The sequence below is a fragment of the Olea europaea genome, unplaced genomic scaffold (assembly GCF_002742605.1).
Source record: "Olea europaea var. sylvestris unplaced genomic scaffold, O_europaea_v1 scaffold2037, whole genome shotgun sequence".
NCBI lineage: Eukaryota > Viridiplantae > Streptophyta > Magnoliopsida > Lamiales > Oleaceae > Olea > Olea europaea.
This window is the reverse complement of record NW_019238272.1, coordinates 74,103-93,561: the sequence shown is the minus strand read 5'-3', so window position 1 is coordinate 93,561 and position 19,459 is coordinate 74,103. Positions and strand designations below refer to the sequence as shown.

Below are 19,459 nucleotides of genomic sequence, written 5' to 3'. Positions count from 1 at the left end.
ACCTATGTGGTATTCATCCTAAGTGAGTTAGGAAACAACAAGCAAAAGGAGCAATAGCAACCATAGGAAGAAAGCACGCCGGCGGACGGTCCCCTTCGGTTTCTTGGTGTTGATTCGATGTTTAATGATTAACTGAGCCCGAAAATCACCTTGAGCAGCTAGAGGAAGATCCTAGCACTTCTCTTCTGTCTCTTTGTGAGAATTTATAAGTTTTATTTTATTTTTAAAATTCAAAAAATCTTGTTCAATTTTACAATTTGGTCCGCAGTCTAGGTCGAACCGTCCCCTGAAATCTGAAATTTTCACTAAATTATGCTGCACTTCAACTACAAACCTATACGTGTCATGTGTTCTTTTTAATTGCTATTTGTTCTTCGGTTAAATGTTTGTATTGTTTAACAATTTAGATTTGTTATTCTGAAATTTTTGAATGTTCCTCGTAAAGGTTTCACAATTAGGTTAATTTCTCTTTCACAATAACCACTCCCCCCTTGATCAGGAAGTTTAAAACTATAAAAATTAAAGTGTGATTGGAAATGAGTATGAAGCTTAGATTTGGGTGAATCTCAAAAAGCAATACATTATACATTGTGTGCAATTACTCATTTTGAAAGAGAACTTGCAAAAGATAGGTATAGATTCTATTTAGATAAATTTTATGTTTCAGAACCTCGTAAGGAACAATTTCAAATTAGATGAATTTAATTTATTAATTTATATGAATTTATTATAAAGACTTTGAATTTTAGCCCGTGTGCCCAGAAATCATGTGTCCGCCCTGGTGGAATGTGCATAGGCAAATCATTTCTTTGATCCATGTGAAGCTAAATCATAAGTAAGGCATGTGTTATATTTTAAAAATCAACTATATCTTGGAGATCTATTAGGCAAACTTTAACAACAACATGTTCAAACTATTCTAAAATTATTAAAATCCATGTAGCCAGTCGAAAATGTGTATGGCTGAGAAGTATGATCAATCATTTCTAAGAGTTATGTGAAGTAATTTCAACATAAGATAGTCTATATGAAGACAATACAACTTATACTATACAACTTAAATGATGTTATATCAAATGGATGGGAAAACATATTTACTAATATTTCTTCCATGCACATTAGCTTGAAAAGAATTATGACATCGATGCACCACAAATTCACTCGAGTGGTATGTCATTGACTTATTCACAAAAGAATTGCGATATCTACATTAAAGAAATTGGTATGAGATGAAATATGTCGATTCAAAGATATTAAGTGACCAAAATCAAAAAGAATAGTTATATTCTTTTTTCTTTCATACAGGTTGTCACATAAATTTTGTAGTAAGATTTTAATGAGACATCTTTTATATACTTCAAAATCTTAACAATTAAATGTAATGTTTTCCCTAGGTTTGAGATTTTAGTCCCACTAATTTTTGGTCAAACAAAATTTTTAACAAGGTTTTGTGTAAATAGTCATCAAAGGGAAAATAGAGTAAAATAATTGGTAATTGTTGATAACCATTTACTCTATATCTGGATACCTACAAGATGTTCTTACTTGGCCCATCATTACAATGCAATTACAATTTTTACTGATGATTCTTTCAATTTCCTTTTATTTTATATCATTTTTCTTTTTATCCTCTCTTTCTTTGCCTCCCTCCCAGTCACTTTGCTTTGCTTGCATGCGTCAGGTCGATACAATTCTTAATTTTCAGTCTATCCCCTCAAGCTATAGAAGAAAAGACGGTGAAATTGAAATCTGGAATTGGGCACTACACTCCAAAACTCTTTGGAACATGCATAGCAAAAAAGATACAGTTCTGCTAGGGGTACATCACCCCATACCTAAGGGTGTCCATTACCCCGGCGCCAATGGCGAGGCGCCGGGTGTCTATTATGGACAACCTTAGGTAAAATGTGATGTACCTTTAGCATTTTTGAAAAAGATACCCTTTGTATAAAATGGGTCAATCAAATATATCTTCGAGGGATGAACTTTTGGGAGTAGATGGCGAACAAAGATGATTCTCCTTTACTAAAAACAAAGTGCTAAAAATCAAGGACCAAATCATGGGGCTTGAACGCAAAATTTAGGCTAGTAGATACATGATGTGCAGCTGGACAAAGGCAAGTAAATTAAGTATTAAGGTTGCCTATGAATTTTTCAGGCCAAGGGATGCAAAGGCACTATGGGATGATACGGTTTGGAACGCTTTCATCCCGCCTAAGCATGCTTTCATTCTTTGTTTAGAAGTTAAGTCCAAATTACTATCCAAGGATAAAATTCAGCATTTGCAATTGGACTTAAGATGTTCATTTTGTGGAGAAACGGAGAAAACATCACTGCACTTATTTTCTCCAGTCCGTTTAGTAGTTCCGTTTGGGGACAAATTTGTAGTTAGTTGGCCATTAGACGCACTATGGCTACCTTACCAAGTGCATTGAAATGGATTAGAAAGGAAGCAAGGGGAACGACTTGGCAAAGTAAAACAAATTGCACTTGCTACTTCCGTTTACTACATCTGGATGTCAAGGAATATGATGATTTTTTAGAATCTTAGACAACAAGTTGATTGCATTGTAAAATGAATTAAAACACACATATACAAAACTATATTTACTTTGTATCCGTATGTTTTAATTCATTTTAAGTCTTTAGTATTGAGTCATTAGCTTATTATCATTTCGTACATCTTTTCATTTTGTTTGCTTGGAAATTCCCGGAGTACTTGTAATTGTCACTTTATCTCGTTTGCCTGGTATGCTCGGTGTTGGTGGCGGATTTAGGTGGTGGATCCACTGGGGAGAAATTTTTTTTTTTTTTTATAACAATAGATTAAAGTTTTACCTTATATTTTTTTTAAGCATTTTTTTTTTGAACATCAAATTCAAATGAGTTTGGGAGAGTCTGTTGAAATTTGTAGTTAGTTGGCCATTAGACGCACTATGGCTACCTTACCAAGTGCATTGAAATGGATTAGAAAGGAAGCAAGGGGAACGACTTGGCAAAGTAAAACAAATTGCACTTGCTACTTCCGTTTACTACATCTGGATGTCAAGGAATATGATGATTTTTTAGAATCTTAGACAACAAGTTGATTGCATTGTAAAATGAATTAAAACACACATATACAAAACTATATTTACTTTGTATCCGTATGTTTTAATTCATTTTAAGTCTTTAGTATTGAGTCATTAGCTTATTATCATTTCGTACATCTTTTCATTTTGTTTGCTTGGAAATTCCCGGAGTACTTGTAATTGTCACTTTATCTCGTTTGCCTGGTATGCTCGGTGTTGGTGGCGGATTTAGGTGGTGGATCCACTGGGGAGAAATTTTTTTTTTTTTTTATAACAATAGATTAAAGTTTTACCTTATATTTTTGTTAATGCATTTTATTTTCGAACATCAATTGCAACTGAGTTGGTGAGAGTCTGTTGAAACATGCTTGAGGTTTCAAGTTCAAGTCTTCTATCAATGGATTTGTTATGTATTATTTTGTTTCTATAGTTTTTAGAAAAATTCAATAGTAAGAGGGACAATGAGGATTCGAACCGATGATCTCAAGCAAGGATTGTTGCAAACTCAACCATTATGGTACCTCTTGAATTATGTCATTAATTTAACAAAATAATATTTTTTATGTTTTGACTATTTTAATGCAAACAATTTTAAAGATTCGAATTCGCATTCTTCCTTTGTATTATACAAAACTTGACAATAATGTCATTTGATGAATTCTATTATTTCTTATAACAGAATTATATATGTTCAATTTAAACAAAAAAATTATTATATTTATACTTTCGACCTTGTTCGATTTTCATTTTTTTAAAATACGTTTTTTCTTTCTTCTTTTCATCCATACGTTCTTCAATAAAATAATATTACGTTTAAATTCAAAAAAAAACTTTTTTTTAAAAATTTTTAGTCACACATTCTCCATCAAATCACTAATCCAAAATGCATTTTTTGCAAAAATAAAAATGGGTATCAAAAGAACTCTTAATATTTTATTGCGACTAATAGTAAATGGTCAACAGTCACCGATGATGATTCAAACTTCTGGATTCACTCCTACTTGGTGTACTTGTAAATGAGTTTTGATCAATAAATTTTACATTTATCGATCAAAAAAGGACAGTTAAATTTATGCAGAAAAATAATATAAACTGTATTCATGAATAATTTTTCAGATAATTCAAAGTAGTAACAATATTTACTTCACAAATAAGTATACAATGTTGTTCAATCCTATATTGATGTTTAGCACCAGGTTATATGATAGTTAGTTACTATCATATAATACGACAATATGATAGTGACCCACAGCCACATTAATTGATGATAAGCATAAAGCTGGCCCTGATCCAAGGCCACCAAGGCAATGGTGTCCTTGGTCCTAAAAATAAAAAGATGTCATACATAATATTATTCTTTTACCTGATTATTTTTTATATTTAAATTTTATCTTAATTTATTTACCAACATGGGACGTTAAATATTCCGTTCTTCTTCGGAATCTGAGGTTATGGGATTTCTCAATCAATCTTGAATTTGTTAAGACGCGATCCGTAAATTTTTCTATAACATCGTTTGAATTTCAATATAATTCGAATTTTTTTTAGTTTGGTACCAGATTGCTATCTTTGTTTCACGAATTTCTTTTGATCAATGAGATAGGCTTTCAAAATTAGTGTTGCTATGCTCGTAGAAAATTTTGTTTTAAGTACCTTATAATAATTAGTTGTTTAGGTTTCAAAATTCTCAAGGTCGACCCTCAATAAGCATTAGTAGGGGCGAATAATGGTACCTAATATTTGGTAGAAAATATTTCCAAGTTCAAAAGGCAAAGGGAAACATGAGTAGAAAGTGGTGTTGAATTTGTCTACAGAGTTTTTTCCTTTTTTTTTTTTTTTGTCTCTGTATGACGAGATTTATATAGCCACTAGTAGGCATGTTTTGTGTAGCTACATTATTCAGTGGGACTCTAAATGCACTGTTGTCATGTCTTGTCCCTGTCTTTGATCAAATATTTGCAATTCAAAATTTGATTTACTGTATTCTCATTTGCTTTTACTTTCTCTTACAAATTCTTGATAAGCCAATTATTTGTTAAATAAGTAGATTTCTCCTTCTTCGATTAGGTGTCTGATACGTGTCACTATTCTCGACCATCAAAACGAAGGATAACTTATAAGTCAAATGTGAACGAGATAAACTACGGAGTAATGTTGTAATAGTACTATTGGAAGAGTTATTTTAGAGTTTGGTTTTATGTGTTATATTATCGTTGTTGACATTTTATAAGTGGAGATGTGACTTGTGAGTGATAAGCCAGTTAGCAATGAAGTTTGTTGAATAGGGAAAGTCGTGGGAAGAATTTAATGAGAGCCAGATGTACTCGTTATTTGGCTGGCTATTCATTGAAGAAAAGTCTTTTGGGACTCATTTCAAGTGTCGAACTTAGTATTTTCAATAGTGAAGCAATCTTTTGCTTCTTCGACGTGTACTTATGCTAAGTTTAGTAAAACTAACTATGTCAATCTTGAAGTCAACTCGTCAAAATGTTCAACATGATATCGCTATACTACGTCGTACTTGATAAACATCCTCCACTCGACTATAAAAATTATGTTAAATAATAGGGAAATTGGTGCAAATGGTTCGTAACTTTTGCTCAAATTGCATTAAAATTATGTATAATAAAGATAAAATGGCGAGATGGAACACTGCAACGTTTTCACAGGCATGGGGACTTGGAAGCATAATATAACTGTAGAACGTCTCAATTATTGAACTGAATGTTGCATATTTCAATTTATTGAAAAACATAGAACGAAAAAATTTTGTGATTACATTTTCGTTCGAGAAAAGAACATCGTGTTAGAAATTCATATCATATCCAAATTTAGATGTAAATTTCCTAGATCAAAACAACTAAAATCCTAGGATCAACACCATATCAAAATATTAGGATTGACGAATTCGGATTATACACCTGTATCCATTATGAACGATTGCTTACTGTTGCGGAATTACTGCGACAATCGACTACGTATTGATAGACGCGAAAGAAAGTGAGTGGTTTGTGATCTTCCTTAACCAAATCTCCTTATTTCTCAATGGGGCTGTGGTTTCCCTTCTTGATGGGGAGAAAGGTAACTATATGTATTTGGAATATTGGGGGCCATAACCAAAATATCTTTATATATTGCTCAATTAGGGTTTCCATAATCCCCAAATTAGAGCAATATTGATTGGTATCTGATAAGTGTGTTTTTACACACTTATTTAATTCAAAAATATGACTTAATTATAATCAAAGAATTTGAATTATGGCTTAATTCTATATAATTATATTTTGTAGGACTATATTAATGAATGTGGTGGAATTCAAGAGAAAAGAAAAGAAAAAGAACCAAAAATGAAGAAAATCCAAAGTGTGAGGACTAAGTTGCAACACTTTAATAGTTGATTTGCACAAAATGAAGACTAAAGATGTTGCGAGTTCAATTGGATGCGATTAAAAGTCAAAGGGTTGAAAATGCAAGAGAAAGGGCTTGAAAGAATAAAAAATCGACTTCGAAGGGCTAAAATGCAATATATAGAAGAAATTATAACTGGGCGACAGCCCTGTTATAAAATACCGGGCGATCACCCAACATGATTTTTTAATTACCGAGAAGAAATTCTTGGTCTGAACGATTGCCCAAGTTTTGCCTGGGCGACAACCCAGTTCAATCGCGGCGAGAAAAATCTGGTTTCCTTTTCTAATTGAAATTCTTATGGAAACAAATCTTGGAGAGTCTTTTAAAACCCTAAGGACATCCAAAAACAAAGATCATGCATTATACATTATTTTGGGAGGATTTGAAGAGAAAGAAGAAGGAAGAACAAGAAGATTCAATCCAAGATTCAAGGTTTCACTTCAAAAATTTCAATAGGGTGATGTCTTTTCTTGATTTTTATTGTTGTGTTCTTCTTCCCATCATGTTAAGCTAGAAAAATCTATACTAGGAAATCAATAAATCTTATAATGTGATATTTAATTTTTGTTTCGTATTTCGACATTAAAACACGTATTGATTGTTTTGAATGATTTATATGCATTTAATTGCTTCCATGATTATGGGCCTGTAATTGTGTGAGTTTTGGTGGTTTGTTTCATCTATAAATCATCGTAGGGTTCGATAGGGGATAGAAATATACCCCTATGCTTTGCGTGAATCTCTACGTACTCATAAAATTACATGCATTCTCGTATATTTGCATCTGTCATAGAGATATAGGCTGGTGCTGTATGAGAATAGGTTCAATTCATTTCGAGAGAGTGTATTGGATAGATTTAGGAGTATTAATTCTTCAAAATGTCATCGCGTTGTCAAAGTGTGGAATTAAGGTTAAATTAACATTACTTGGAAATTCGTGATCCTCGTATATCTCACATTCATTGAATACATTTAACCTAAGTCACAAATATCAAACTGCATTTTAGTTAAATTAAAAGTTGGTTTTCATACCATACCATCCAATTTATAATATTGGTACCTCAACTGAGATTTTGGATTTCTTAGAACAAAACTCATAATTGATCATTTAGCTTCGGTTAAAGGCAAGATAAATACAATTGAACTACTCAATCTCTATGGGACAATATTCAGACTCTAAAAATTCATTTTATTACTTGTTATCGAACCGTACACTAGCAGTGATTTAAATCAAAAGAAATATTTCGTAAACAGTATCTACTCAATTAAACCATATTGATTTGAGTAGTCTATGGGCATATATTAAATTAGACCACTTAATTTCAGCCCATTGTATTAAATCAAATAGCAAATATAATTATATTAAATATGTTGCCAGGATTAGGAAAATGCGGGTTTTCCTCATATCGTGAATAGACTTTTTTATATTATGTCAAAAGACAGATACCAATGAGCGAGGCCTATTTAGGTCGTGTTATAAATGCCATGGCTAAACCTATTGATGGTAGATGGGAAATTTCAACTTCGGAAGCAGTCAAATGTTGTCGTAGATTTTTATTACTTGAAACCAGTGAAATGAAATGATAATAAACTTGTAATTTGAGACAACAAAAGTATAGAGGACGAAGAAGATAAATTTGCGGAATCAAGAGTCTACTTCTGAGAAAGATCTGTGCTGCTTTATCGAAAATTTTTTAGCTCTATAACCTAGACCGCTCAATTTTTAGTCTTCATCCTTTCATCAAAAGTACTAGAAGTTCAGCAAATACGAAGCTCATTAAAAATAACATGTAGGTTCCATATGACATGATTTTTGAGAAGTCAAAAGGAGGTTTGGATATCCAAAGGCTATTTTTAGATACCATGTGATTAATTTTGTGAAATCATTTGTTCTAGTTAGAAGAGTTTTTGAAAGAAATTTGTCCAATATAACTTTTTTCAAAATCAGTTCCGGAAAGGAAGCTCCTTGAAAATTAGTTTCCAATTTAAACTCTTCTACAGGAAGAAAAATGCAAAGGCCATGTTAAACTGGCCTGCAGTTTTCCCTTGCTCTTATATGGAACACAGAATGACTCCAACTAAAATTTTCAGCAATTCAATGGTTGCGATGTTGTGGTGTGGTATGGTGACAGTGTGTAATGGATTGGGATGGGTGGATGGAAGGGGATGAACTTTTCTATTCTTTTTTTTTTTTTTTTTAAATCCATTTCGATTTTTTTTTATTTTTGGGAATTTCTGAGTTGAAATTTTTATTTGACGAAATTACCCCTTGAAATATAAATTAGGCTTTGGGTCCGTTTGATTGTAAAATGAAATTTGTGTGGAAACAAAACGAATTGAAGTGAATTGAATTGCCTAAAATTTGTTTAGTGGGAATTGTCAATTAATAGTATTTGATTTGTATAATTTTTCATCTAGAAAATGTTAAAATAAAAATGTCTTTTGGTATTCGTTTAACTTTATTTTTCATGAAAATTTTCAATTTAAAAGATATCCACTTTTACAATTGTTTCTAGAATTTGTTTCCATTGAAAAAAATCCAAAAATAATTTATTTTGGTGTTCATTTGACTTTTTTCATGAAAATTGTCAATTAAATGGATAAAATTTATTTTCATTGCTGAAAATAATATAAAAAAAGCTGGAAAACGAATTGATTTTCCACCAAAACATTGAAAATGCACGTGTGTGGAAAAGATGGAAAACGAATTCCGTGGAAAACTTTTTGCTATGAAACACACAAAATTAGTTGAAAATGGGTCAATCAAACATGGCTTTAGGCATTTTAATTGGAACCGAATCTCCTCAACTGAAACGAGCAATAATGAGAGGTTTAGATCCGATTTTCAAAAAAATAAAATAGGAATTGGAACCTAGAACCGATAACTGGCTGGATCTGATTCAATTCTTGTTTTTTGAACTAGAACCGTGAGTACCCGAATGGAACCGATTTTCATATATTTTTTTATTTACAATTTATAGGCTAGATAATATATATAACCTAAAAATCCTAATTTTGGTAATAATTAATCTAAAACTCCAAACTCTAACCACTAAAAAATAAGATTGGCTCTTACTTTTTAACATCTCGACTCACATCAGATTGTTGCATTTCAAAAGTTATTACATGTTAATGTTTACAATTTGGAATTTTTTTAAATAAAAATTTCAAGCAGTTGTGATGTAAGTTGATGAATCAAATCATCCATTATTTGCAATTCAAGTTTTCTATTTTCTTGTACTATTTATAAAATTTTGTGGTTTTTATAATTTTTTTAATAATGTAGGACAATTGTATTTGATATATTCATTGCTTGCACTGTGTTATACCTTATTCATTATCTAGAATTTGTGGTTCTCCTTTTAGATACAGAGTGAGTTCAATATGTTGATCATAATTTTTTGATATTATATAATTATGTATCTAATAAGTATTTTTTGTGTCAGTTCGTTTTAAGAGTAAAAGAATTTAAACATTGTTCACAATTAAATTATATGATCTAGTATGTCTCATTTATGGATTGAATAAGATTTATTAAGAAAAATAATTTTTCTAAAATTATAATTTACATTTTTTTTATTTTCTCCTATTTTCGTGGTTTTTAGATTCCAATATTTTGCTTCTTAAAGATTTTTTTAATTGAATTCTCTCACTTGCAAAAATATTTTCGAGTAGCAACGTATTAGGTACGTGTACAAAAAGAGGTCCAGTGAAATATATAGATAGATGTTGTTACTCGAAAATATACGCTGCTACTCGAACGGAACTAACAGTTTGGGTTTGGGTTTGGTTTTAGTTTTTATAAAAACCCGAATGATTCCACTTACGAAATACTCAAAATATAATGGGTGGTTCTGAGTATTGAAATACCTGGACCAACCCATCCGATACCTAGGCCTAATAAAAACAAAATAAGGACAATTTGCATTGGACGTACAAAACAAACGGTCCTTTGGATGGAATTTATCATAAAGGGCCATTTGCGCCAAAAATAAAAAGTTGGGGATTATTTGCTTTACATTTGAAAAGTTTGGACCAAACGCAACTTGAGCAAATGTTTTAGATTATTTGCGCCAATTTCCCGAAACAATATAAAATCTATCTTATTTTGATTAGGCCCACACATTTGAAGCAAATATTTTGTTTTTTTTGTTTTTTTGATATCCAATTATTCACCTTACAGTGACTAAATCCTGGAGTCTACAATTTGGCCCCTCAAGCTTCAGACAGGTTAAACCGCAGGTTGTACCCCAAACTAACCAGTGCTCAAGAGCCCCCCAACTGATCTGCCACTACAAACAAGTCGTTTTCCATCTGTGCACCTTGCCTTTCAGGAGAATATCTGTCTTTCAAGAGCCTTTCAGGAATCGAACTCACGACCTTTGATCTTTCAGTCTTGAAGCGTCCTCATTTTTGTCAGTTGGAATTTGAAGCATATATTCTTACCCTTTAGTCCCCTCCACGTAGCCTTACCACACAGTTAACTACGCAAACAAGAATGAATACAGTTGGATCCGTTAGGCCGCACCACTTTTTGGACGCTAAATCCAAAACCCACTGGCTCACTTTCCCTTATTATTGAATTTTCAGAAGCAATATGGATATATGGTCACAACTCGCAACAACGTGGCCAGAGTGAAGAATTTCACTCATAGAGCATCATATACAGTTTGATTTTTTTTGAGATTTGATTTGTAATTCAGATCTGATCAGTTGAAAGAAAACGAAGAACATCAAGCAATGGGGAGGATGGATTATTTGGCCACGAAAACTGATCAAGAATTGCTGGATGAAGATTTCATTGAACTGAAAATGGCTGCCAAGAAACTCATCAATCATGCTGCGAAATTATGTGGGCTTGGATTTGGGACTTCTTTTCTCAAATGTGTTTCCTCTTTTGCTGCAATATGAGCATCTTATTCTAACTTGATACAGTACGTGAGTTTGTGCGTTTCGGTGTTTGTAATTGATTTCTTGACCTTTATTTACTGTTTTGTATAATTGGACTTGTGTGAAAATTATGAAACTTGATCTATTGCCATTTACAAGGTAAATTGGAGTTTTGTCAAGTCATTTTGAAGCTTTTAACAATAATAATTTTTGCAGTCACTCACTATTACAATCACTTAAGTGGCATACATGTGACAATTTGTGATTGATATATAAGGTAAAAAAAAAAAATCACATTAATACATCAAATCACAAACCACCATGTAGAATGTCATGTAGAACAACTACCGTAATGAGCGATTATGAATAACATTACTCAACTTTTAATCTTACATGATACGTTCTTAAAATAGGCAGTGCATATCGACAGTATTAAACAACAAAAAGTTCAAATCTTGTCATTGAATTATCCAATTGTGTCCAATATAGTGTACCAAACATGCCCTTAATGGTGAGTTAATGTTTGATTAGCAACTAATTTACAAAAGGGTCTTTAAGTAGACAATAAGTTGTTAATGTCTGGTTTGGTAAAATATATCACTGTTAGATCTGATTTTACTGGTAAACCACAATTCTTCAGTAATAAAACTTTCTAATATGCTGTTTACTTAAGGATTTTACTGTGTAAATTAAGGGCATCTCCAATGCATGTCCTATTGCACCAAAATTTGGTGCAAACTTTCTCGAACAATTGCACCAAATTTTGTTGCAAAATAGTGCAACATGAATATTATTGCACCATATTTGGTGCAACACTATTTATTGCACCATTTTTTACACCAAATGGCGTAATATCCGTTTGTCCTTATTTTTCATTTTTCAAAGATAATGGTTAAGGGTATTTGTGTCATTTTCGTTCTATAATAATGATGATGATAATAATAATAATAATAATAAATTATACTATTAATTATATTATTAAAGTTTATTATTTTTAATAATATAATCAATAATAATTAACGTAGTTGTTAATTTAACGTAAAGTTTATAATATTAAAGTTTATTATTTTTGTAAATTTAACGTAATTGTTTATCATAAATTAATAATATAATCAATTATTTTTGTCAATTTAACATAATATATAAAACAAGTGAATAATTTAGTAATCAATATATTTGTTAATTTAACGAAGTTATGATTTAATAATTTATATAGTTATAAAATAAATAAATAAATAAATAAATCATTTTTTTTAAATAAATACATTGTTAAAAATTGAAAAAATGAATAAAATAATAAAGCACTTTTCATTTGGTGTAATGATTGGAGAAGAATTTTGGTATGGTGCAAGATTTGCTGTAAAATTTGGTACAAAATGGTACAAATTTTGGTGCAGCACTGGAGATGGTTTAAAACCTACTCTCATAAAAGACTTGGAATTGAAAAGTATATAAAAATCATGCGAAAATAATATGACGTTCTAAATGTCTGATGCTGATTCAGAGCGTCATGGATATATAATATACATAATGTTAGGTATTGATGCTTGGGGGAAAATCCCACTTAACGTTGCATTTTCAAAATCACTTGTCGCAATCATTTTGCATCTCTTTTTGACGAAAATTCATATTGAAGCCTCTTTGAAAATGCTGAATCCTCTTTATTCCATAAATAAGAGAGGTAGTGTAAGTTATTATTTAGATGTAGATTGTCAGTTTTTGTTACAATAGATTACAACTTTCTAATCAAATCTGTAATTTATATTGTAATATATAAAAAGGACAATGTTTCACTACTGTAGAAAGAACAGTAGATTCTTTCATTTTGTCTCGCTATAGTTTTTTTTTTTTTTTTATTGAGAGAAAGGAACAACGTCATTTATCTTACATGTTTGTTACAGTTACTTTGTTGCTTTTTCTCCATTTATGCGGTGTGGAGGATTATGTAATAGAGCCCTCTTTACTATTTCTCCATTTTTACATGCTACAGTCATGCCTCTCTATTTTTCTACACTAATTCAAGAGCGAAAATGTAAATTCCATAAATATATGATTGAAAATATGTTTGAAGAAAAATAAATTTTAAAAAATGAAGATCAAACATGTTAACAAATGAATATATTTATTTTTCAAAAAATAAGTTTTTATTACCATTTCATTTTTATCGTGAAATGATTCTAATCTTAATATGTTAGATTGTGCTTCAAAATTACATAATCTATAAAATATAATTTTTTAAAATTAATTTTTATAAAGTAATATGTTTTTATGAATGAACCTCCATTTAACGGAGGTTCATGTTGAGACCTCCAAAATTACGGAGGCTCAAGCGCCTCCATAATTCTGGATGTTGGCCTCCATAATTATGGAAGTCAACAATTTTTTTTAAAAAAAAAAAATTAAAAAAAAATTAATATTAAAATTTTAATTATATTATTATTATTATAAAATTATAATAATTTTATAATATTATAATTATTATAATAATAATTATAATAATTATTATTATAATAATATAATATTAATTATATTATTAACGGGTTAATTTTAAAAACGGTCACTGAACTATAGAGAAAATTGCAAAACGGTCACTGAAGTTTAAAACTTTCAATAACGATCACTTAAGTTTTGGGGCGATTTAAAAAATGGTCACTGAAGTTTAAAAGCTTGCAACAACGGTCACTGAAATTTAAAAACTTTCAGAAACGCTCACTGAAATTTTTTTCCAGTTTTTTGGGCTACTTTTGCGACAACTTTTCTATTATTTTCGACCACTGATACAACCAAATTTTGATACCGTTGAAAAGCCCACAATATCCTCTTCCATTACTATCCAAAATCTCCCCGTAACTCCAGGGAATTTGATCCGAAAATCGCCCAAAAAATCTGAAAATCTGCCAAAATTTTCATATTTTTAGCGATTTTCCCGTGAATTCCGACCACCAAACCGGCTAATTTTGGGTGATAATTGAAGAGGAGATTGTAGGCTTTCCAACGGTATCAAAATCCGTCAAAATTGATGATCGGAAGTTGCCGGAAAGTTGCCGCAAAAGTCGCCCAAAAAATTGAAAAATTTGCCCAGATTTCGCCTTTCCGGGTAGCCAACTTTGTGGGTTTATTCCGGCCAAATCCTTTGGTGTTTTGGAGAGATTTTTCATGGTAATTGAAGAGAACATTGTAGGCTTTCCAAAGGTATCAAAATCCGATGGTTTTGGTGGCCAGAAGCTTTCGGAAAGTTGCCTCAAAGTAGCCCATAAAATCTGAAAAATCTGCCCAGAATTTCGCCTTTTCGGGTAGCCAACTTTGTGGGTTTATTTCGGCTGAATCCTTTGGAGTTTGGGGGAGATTTTTGATAATAATTGAAGAGGACATTGCAAACTTTCCAACGGTATCAAAATCCAGTGGCATTGGTGGTCGGAAGTTGTCGAAAAATTACCTCAAAAGTAGCCTAAAAAATCAGTGGCATTTTCACCTTTTTGGGTGGCCAACTTTGTGAGTTTATTCTGGCCAAACCTTTTGGAGTTTGGGGATATTTTGAATAGTAATTTAAGAGGACATTGTGGGCTTTCCAACAGTATCAAAATCCAAAAATTTTGGGGTCGGAAGTCGTCGATAAATCGCCACAAAATTGGCCCAAAAAATCTAAAAATTTGGATGGATTTTCCGATTTTTTGGGCGAATTTTGCAACGATTTTCCGGTCGAATCTCTTGGAATTATGGGGAGATTTTGGGTGGTAATTGAAAAGGATATTGTATTCTTTCCAACGATATCAAAATTTGACGGTATCAGTGACTGGAAATGGCCGAAAAATTGCCCCAAAAGTAGCCCAAAAAACTAAAATTTCAGTGACAATTTCTGAATGCTTTTAAACTTCAGTGACCATTTTTGAAAGCGCCTGGAAACTTAAGTGACCGTTACTGGAAGTTTTAAAATTCAGTGACCGTTTTTTAATTTTTACCTAAATTCAGTGACCATTTGTGAAATTAACCCTATTTTATATATATATATATATATATATATATACACAGAGGCTCAATTATGCTTGAGCCTTCGTTACACGGAGGCATTATGGAGCCTCCGTGTAACTGAGGCTCATGTTATGGAGGCATTAGCATGATGCCTCCATAACATATTATACTATAAAATTAATAAAAATTTAATTATTTTTAGTACTATTATATTTCACTTTCCAAAAAAAAAAAAATCATAAAAACATATTACTTTATAAAAATTAATTTTAAAAATTAAATTTGATAGATTATGTAATTTTGAAATACAATCTAACATATTAAGATTATAATCATTTCATGATAAAAATAAAATAACTTCTCGAAAAATAAATATATTCATTTATTTTTATATATGTACGTAAAAGGTATATAGCAACCATTTGGATGATCAAAAAATAATATCAATTAAAATGTTTATGAGCCGTTTAAATAATAATTTATTGAGGGGGTTAATTCAAGAGTAAAAGTGTGAATTCCATAAATATATGTAAAAAAAAAAATTCGCTTAAAGTTTTTTTTTAAAAAAAAAATTATAATTGTAAAAATTACTTGTAACTTAACAATATATTAACTTAAAAATTTGGAGTAAATATTTAAATATATTTTATTTTAAAATTAAATATTAATTTATATGTTAAATAGATGATCTATAAATAAAATATCATTTAAATAAAAAAATATATATCAAAGGAATCTCTCCATATTTATTATGGAGACTTGATCTCTCCATGAGATCAAGCCTCCGTGTCACGGAGAATTTTCCTCCGTAACACAGAGGCTTGTTATGAGAGATCAAGCCTCCATATTACGGAGGATTGAGACTTCCAAGCATGGAGAATAATTTTTTTCTTTGAATTTGTTTTTTAGTAATATTTTTATTTGTTGATATTTTTTGCTATTACTATTTATTTCCAACAATCACTTTTATGTAAGAAATTATTAACAAATAAAAATACAGACAAAAAATATTTGTAAAATGTAAGAAGTTACTTATAAGTAAAAAATCTACAATTTTGACGCTAATAAAAATACGATAAATACAAAATTCGTGCAACGCACGTGTCAAAAACTAGTATTGTAAAACAGATGAATCCGTGTGATATGTGTAAAAAGCTAACAGATCGTGGAGTTGATCTTCATGTGTCGGAAGCATTTTTCTTAAAGTTTCTTTTACCACTACTCAAAATGGGTACATTATTTGGACCTTTTTTTGAGTAGAAATAACAGTAATTTGATCTAGAAAGTAATATTACTTCATCGAATGATGAATTAGTGTCTGAAATTTTCACTAGAGACACAATGATATTAAAACTTCAATCGTTTTTTCCTTTTTCCTTGTTTGTGATTCCAAAACAGATTACTTGCTGTGATTCAACATATGTAATAGTGTCACTTTTTGCTGATTGTAACGTACTAACGTCTATGTAAAATTTCACTCTTATCCTGAACTTAGATGTATATTTCACTCGCTTCCCTATAGATAACCTTGCCCCTCGTATGCGTAACTAATCTAGCTAGAAAATTGTCTTTACTGTAAGTATTATACCCTAGGTCCAATCAACTTTGGATATAAATACTTTTATATATAATTAATGCAATTAAATGGCAGATCTATTATTTAATTAATAGACAATTAAATAAATGATAGAGTCCGTAGATTCAAATATTTGTAATTTGTTAATTACAAGGAGTTGTGATTGTGAGATACAAATTACATCTGATTGAATCTTAAATCATCCGTGGTCGTAAGTAATAACGAGATACGAATATCGTTATTACGGATAGACCATCACGTGTGGCATTTCTTACTTGTGAAGCAAGTAGCTGATCTCACAAGTTAAAATGTGGTGACACTTAAATGAACACATGGATGTTTTGTTATAGAACAAAATATTGGAGACCCGTCGAGAGATTCCACATGGATAACTATCTGAGTGTTAGTGGTTAATCTCTAACGTTCGGTAGTGGAATTGGTCCTTTGACTTGAGGTCGTCATGGTACCTTATATGAGGACAGTCATACTTTGGCGGTGTTGGATGTTGCTCTGAAAAGGGCCGCTAATACGACATCGTTCGGGTACGTCAAGAATCGTATGAAGGTTGTGATTGATCAATAAAGGATTCGTCACTCTTAGACAGTAGGAGATTATGATCTGCGTTTCATTCAATTAAGTCAATAATGAAATCCTTGGCCAAGGTGTACTCATAAGTCGAAAAGGAGTTTTCGACTTATATTGACTTAATAGTGGAGTGAAAGATATGATCGATGATCGAGATTGACACAATTCCATATCTCGTAATTGATCGGATCATATTGACGAAGGGATTATAGTTTCACGGTAAACGAATGAATTTGGTTTTGTCATACCACGTAACATTTTCCGTCACATGTATTGCCCTGACACATTACTAGATGTCAATCAGGGACGGCGAGTGTGAATTGACGATAAATTAAAAGGGTGTTTTAATTTATCAATTTTGATTAGATTAAAATAATAGTTCACGTCGTTAGGCATCGTGGTCTGGAACCTAATGGGTCGCACACAAAAGAGAATTGGAAGATTGCAAATTGTCAATTGGTTAATTTAACAATCGTTGGATAAATTAATTAATTGGATTTGTTATTTATATTCCCGAATTAATTAATTGGATTAATTAATTCACGGACCGGATTTAATTAATTGGATTAATTAAATATTGGACCGGACCGGGTCGAGTCCGTTTGGGTTTATATAAATACATAGCTAGTGTTTGATGTCCATATGATTTTCATTATTCTTGCTGGCACAAGAGAAAACCCTAGAAGCTGCAATCTTATTCTCTGTGTGGATCATCGTTGGAGGCTGGACAATTGGACAGCTGTGGTGGCGAATCAAGGTTGATGGAACGAAAAGAAAAGCAAAAAGATTGCAAATCTAGAAAATGTACAATCTTATCACAATTTCTATCTAAACACAAAGGCGATTCTTGGTGAGAATCGAAAATTATTTTAAATTCTGCTCTGCATGTATAAGTAGATTCCCAACAGTGGTATCAGAGCCTACTTTGTATTTGTTAGAAATTGCTTTGCATGTTGAAAACAATTAAAAGTTAATTGTTTATTTTTCTTGTTTTAGTGATTAAGAAAATTATTTTTAATATTCAGAATTTGATTTTGAATATAAAATAATATTTGGGTCGGAATAAATAAAAAAAAAAGAGGGGAAGGGGACTGGCTGGTCGCCGGCATTGGGCAGCCGGCAGCGCCGGGCGCTGCTCCAATGGGGGCGCTGCTTCTTGCAGCAACGTGCGACGCTGCTACTGCTTGGCGGTGACTGGAAGGAGCGGCGCCGGTCGTCGCCCCATGAAACCAGAAGAAGTAAAAGAAAATAAAATTTTTTTTTGAATTTTTAGGGTTTTCAAAAATCGGGTGGAGACGGGGGCCTCAACTACAATTTTGGAAATTTCACGCCCCTAGTTGCAATTATGGAAAATGGGGTCAGTTTGCAATTTTTGAAAAAGGACCTGTTCCGTAATTTACGAAATTAAGGGACTCTGTTGAAAATTTTAAACTAGGGTCAATTTGTAATTTTGAAAAGGCAGTTTTGAATTTAATTTCAAAATGGTTTTAAATTTCTTTTTAAATGTGTTTGACCAAAAATTTCAAATTGGACCCGCTTAAAATTTTAATTTAAATTGACTATTTTTTATATTTTCGTTAAAATATGATTTTAACTTAAATATTAAATTTGACCCTAAATTGAATTTTATTTTATTTAGGAGTTTCATCTTATATTAAAATATTAATTCAATTTAAATTAAAGTTTGACTTTAATTTAATACTTAATTAAAATTTGATTTTAACTGGTTATTTACCCGAATATATTTTGAAATTAGAATTGGATTCTAATTTGACATTTAATTAAAATTCGATTTTAATTAAATTGTCACGCCCTAAATTTCTTCTTGGAATTAGAGTTTGACTCTAATTTGCTATTTAATTAAAATTAGATTTTAATTAAATCAATTCACCCTATAATTTGTTCCAATTAGAATTAGACTGTAATTTGATGTTTAATTAAAATTTGATTTTGATTA

General features: G+C 31.1%; 1 pseudogene; it reads left to right on the top strand.

Moving 5' to 3' along the window:
* The first annotated feature begins 11,201 nt into the window (after positions 1–11,201).
* Positions 11,202–19,459, top strand: part of LOC111379806 — a 19,611-nt pseudogene continuing 11,353 nt past the window's right edge.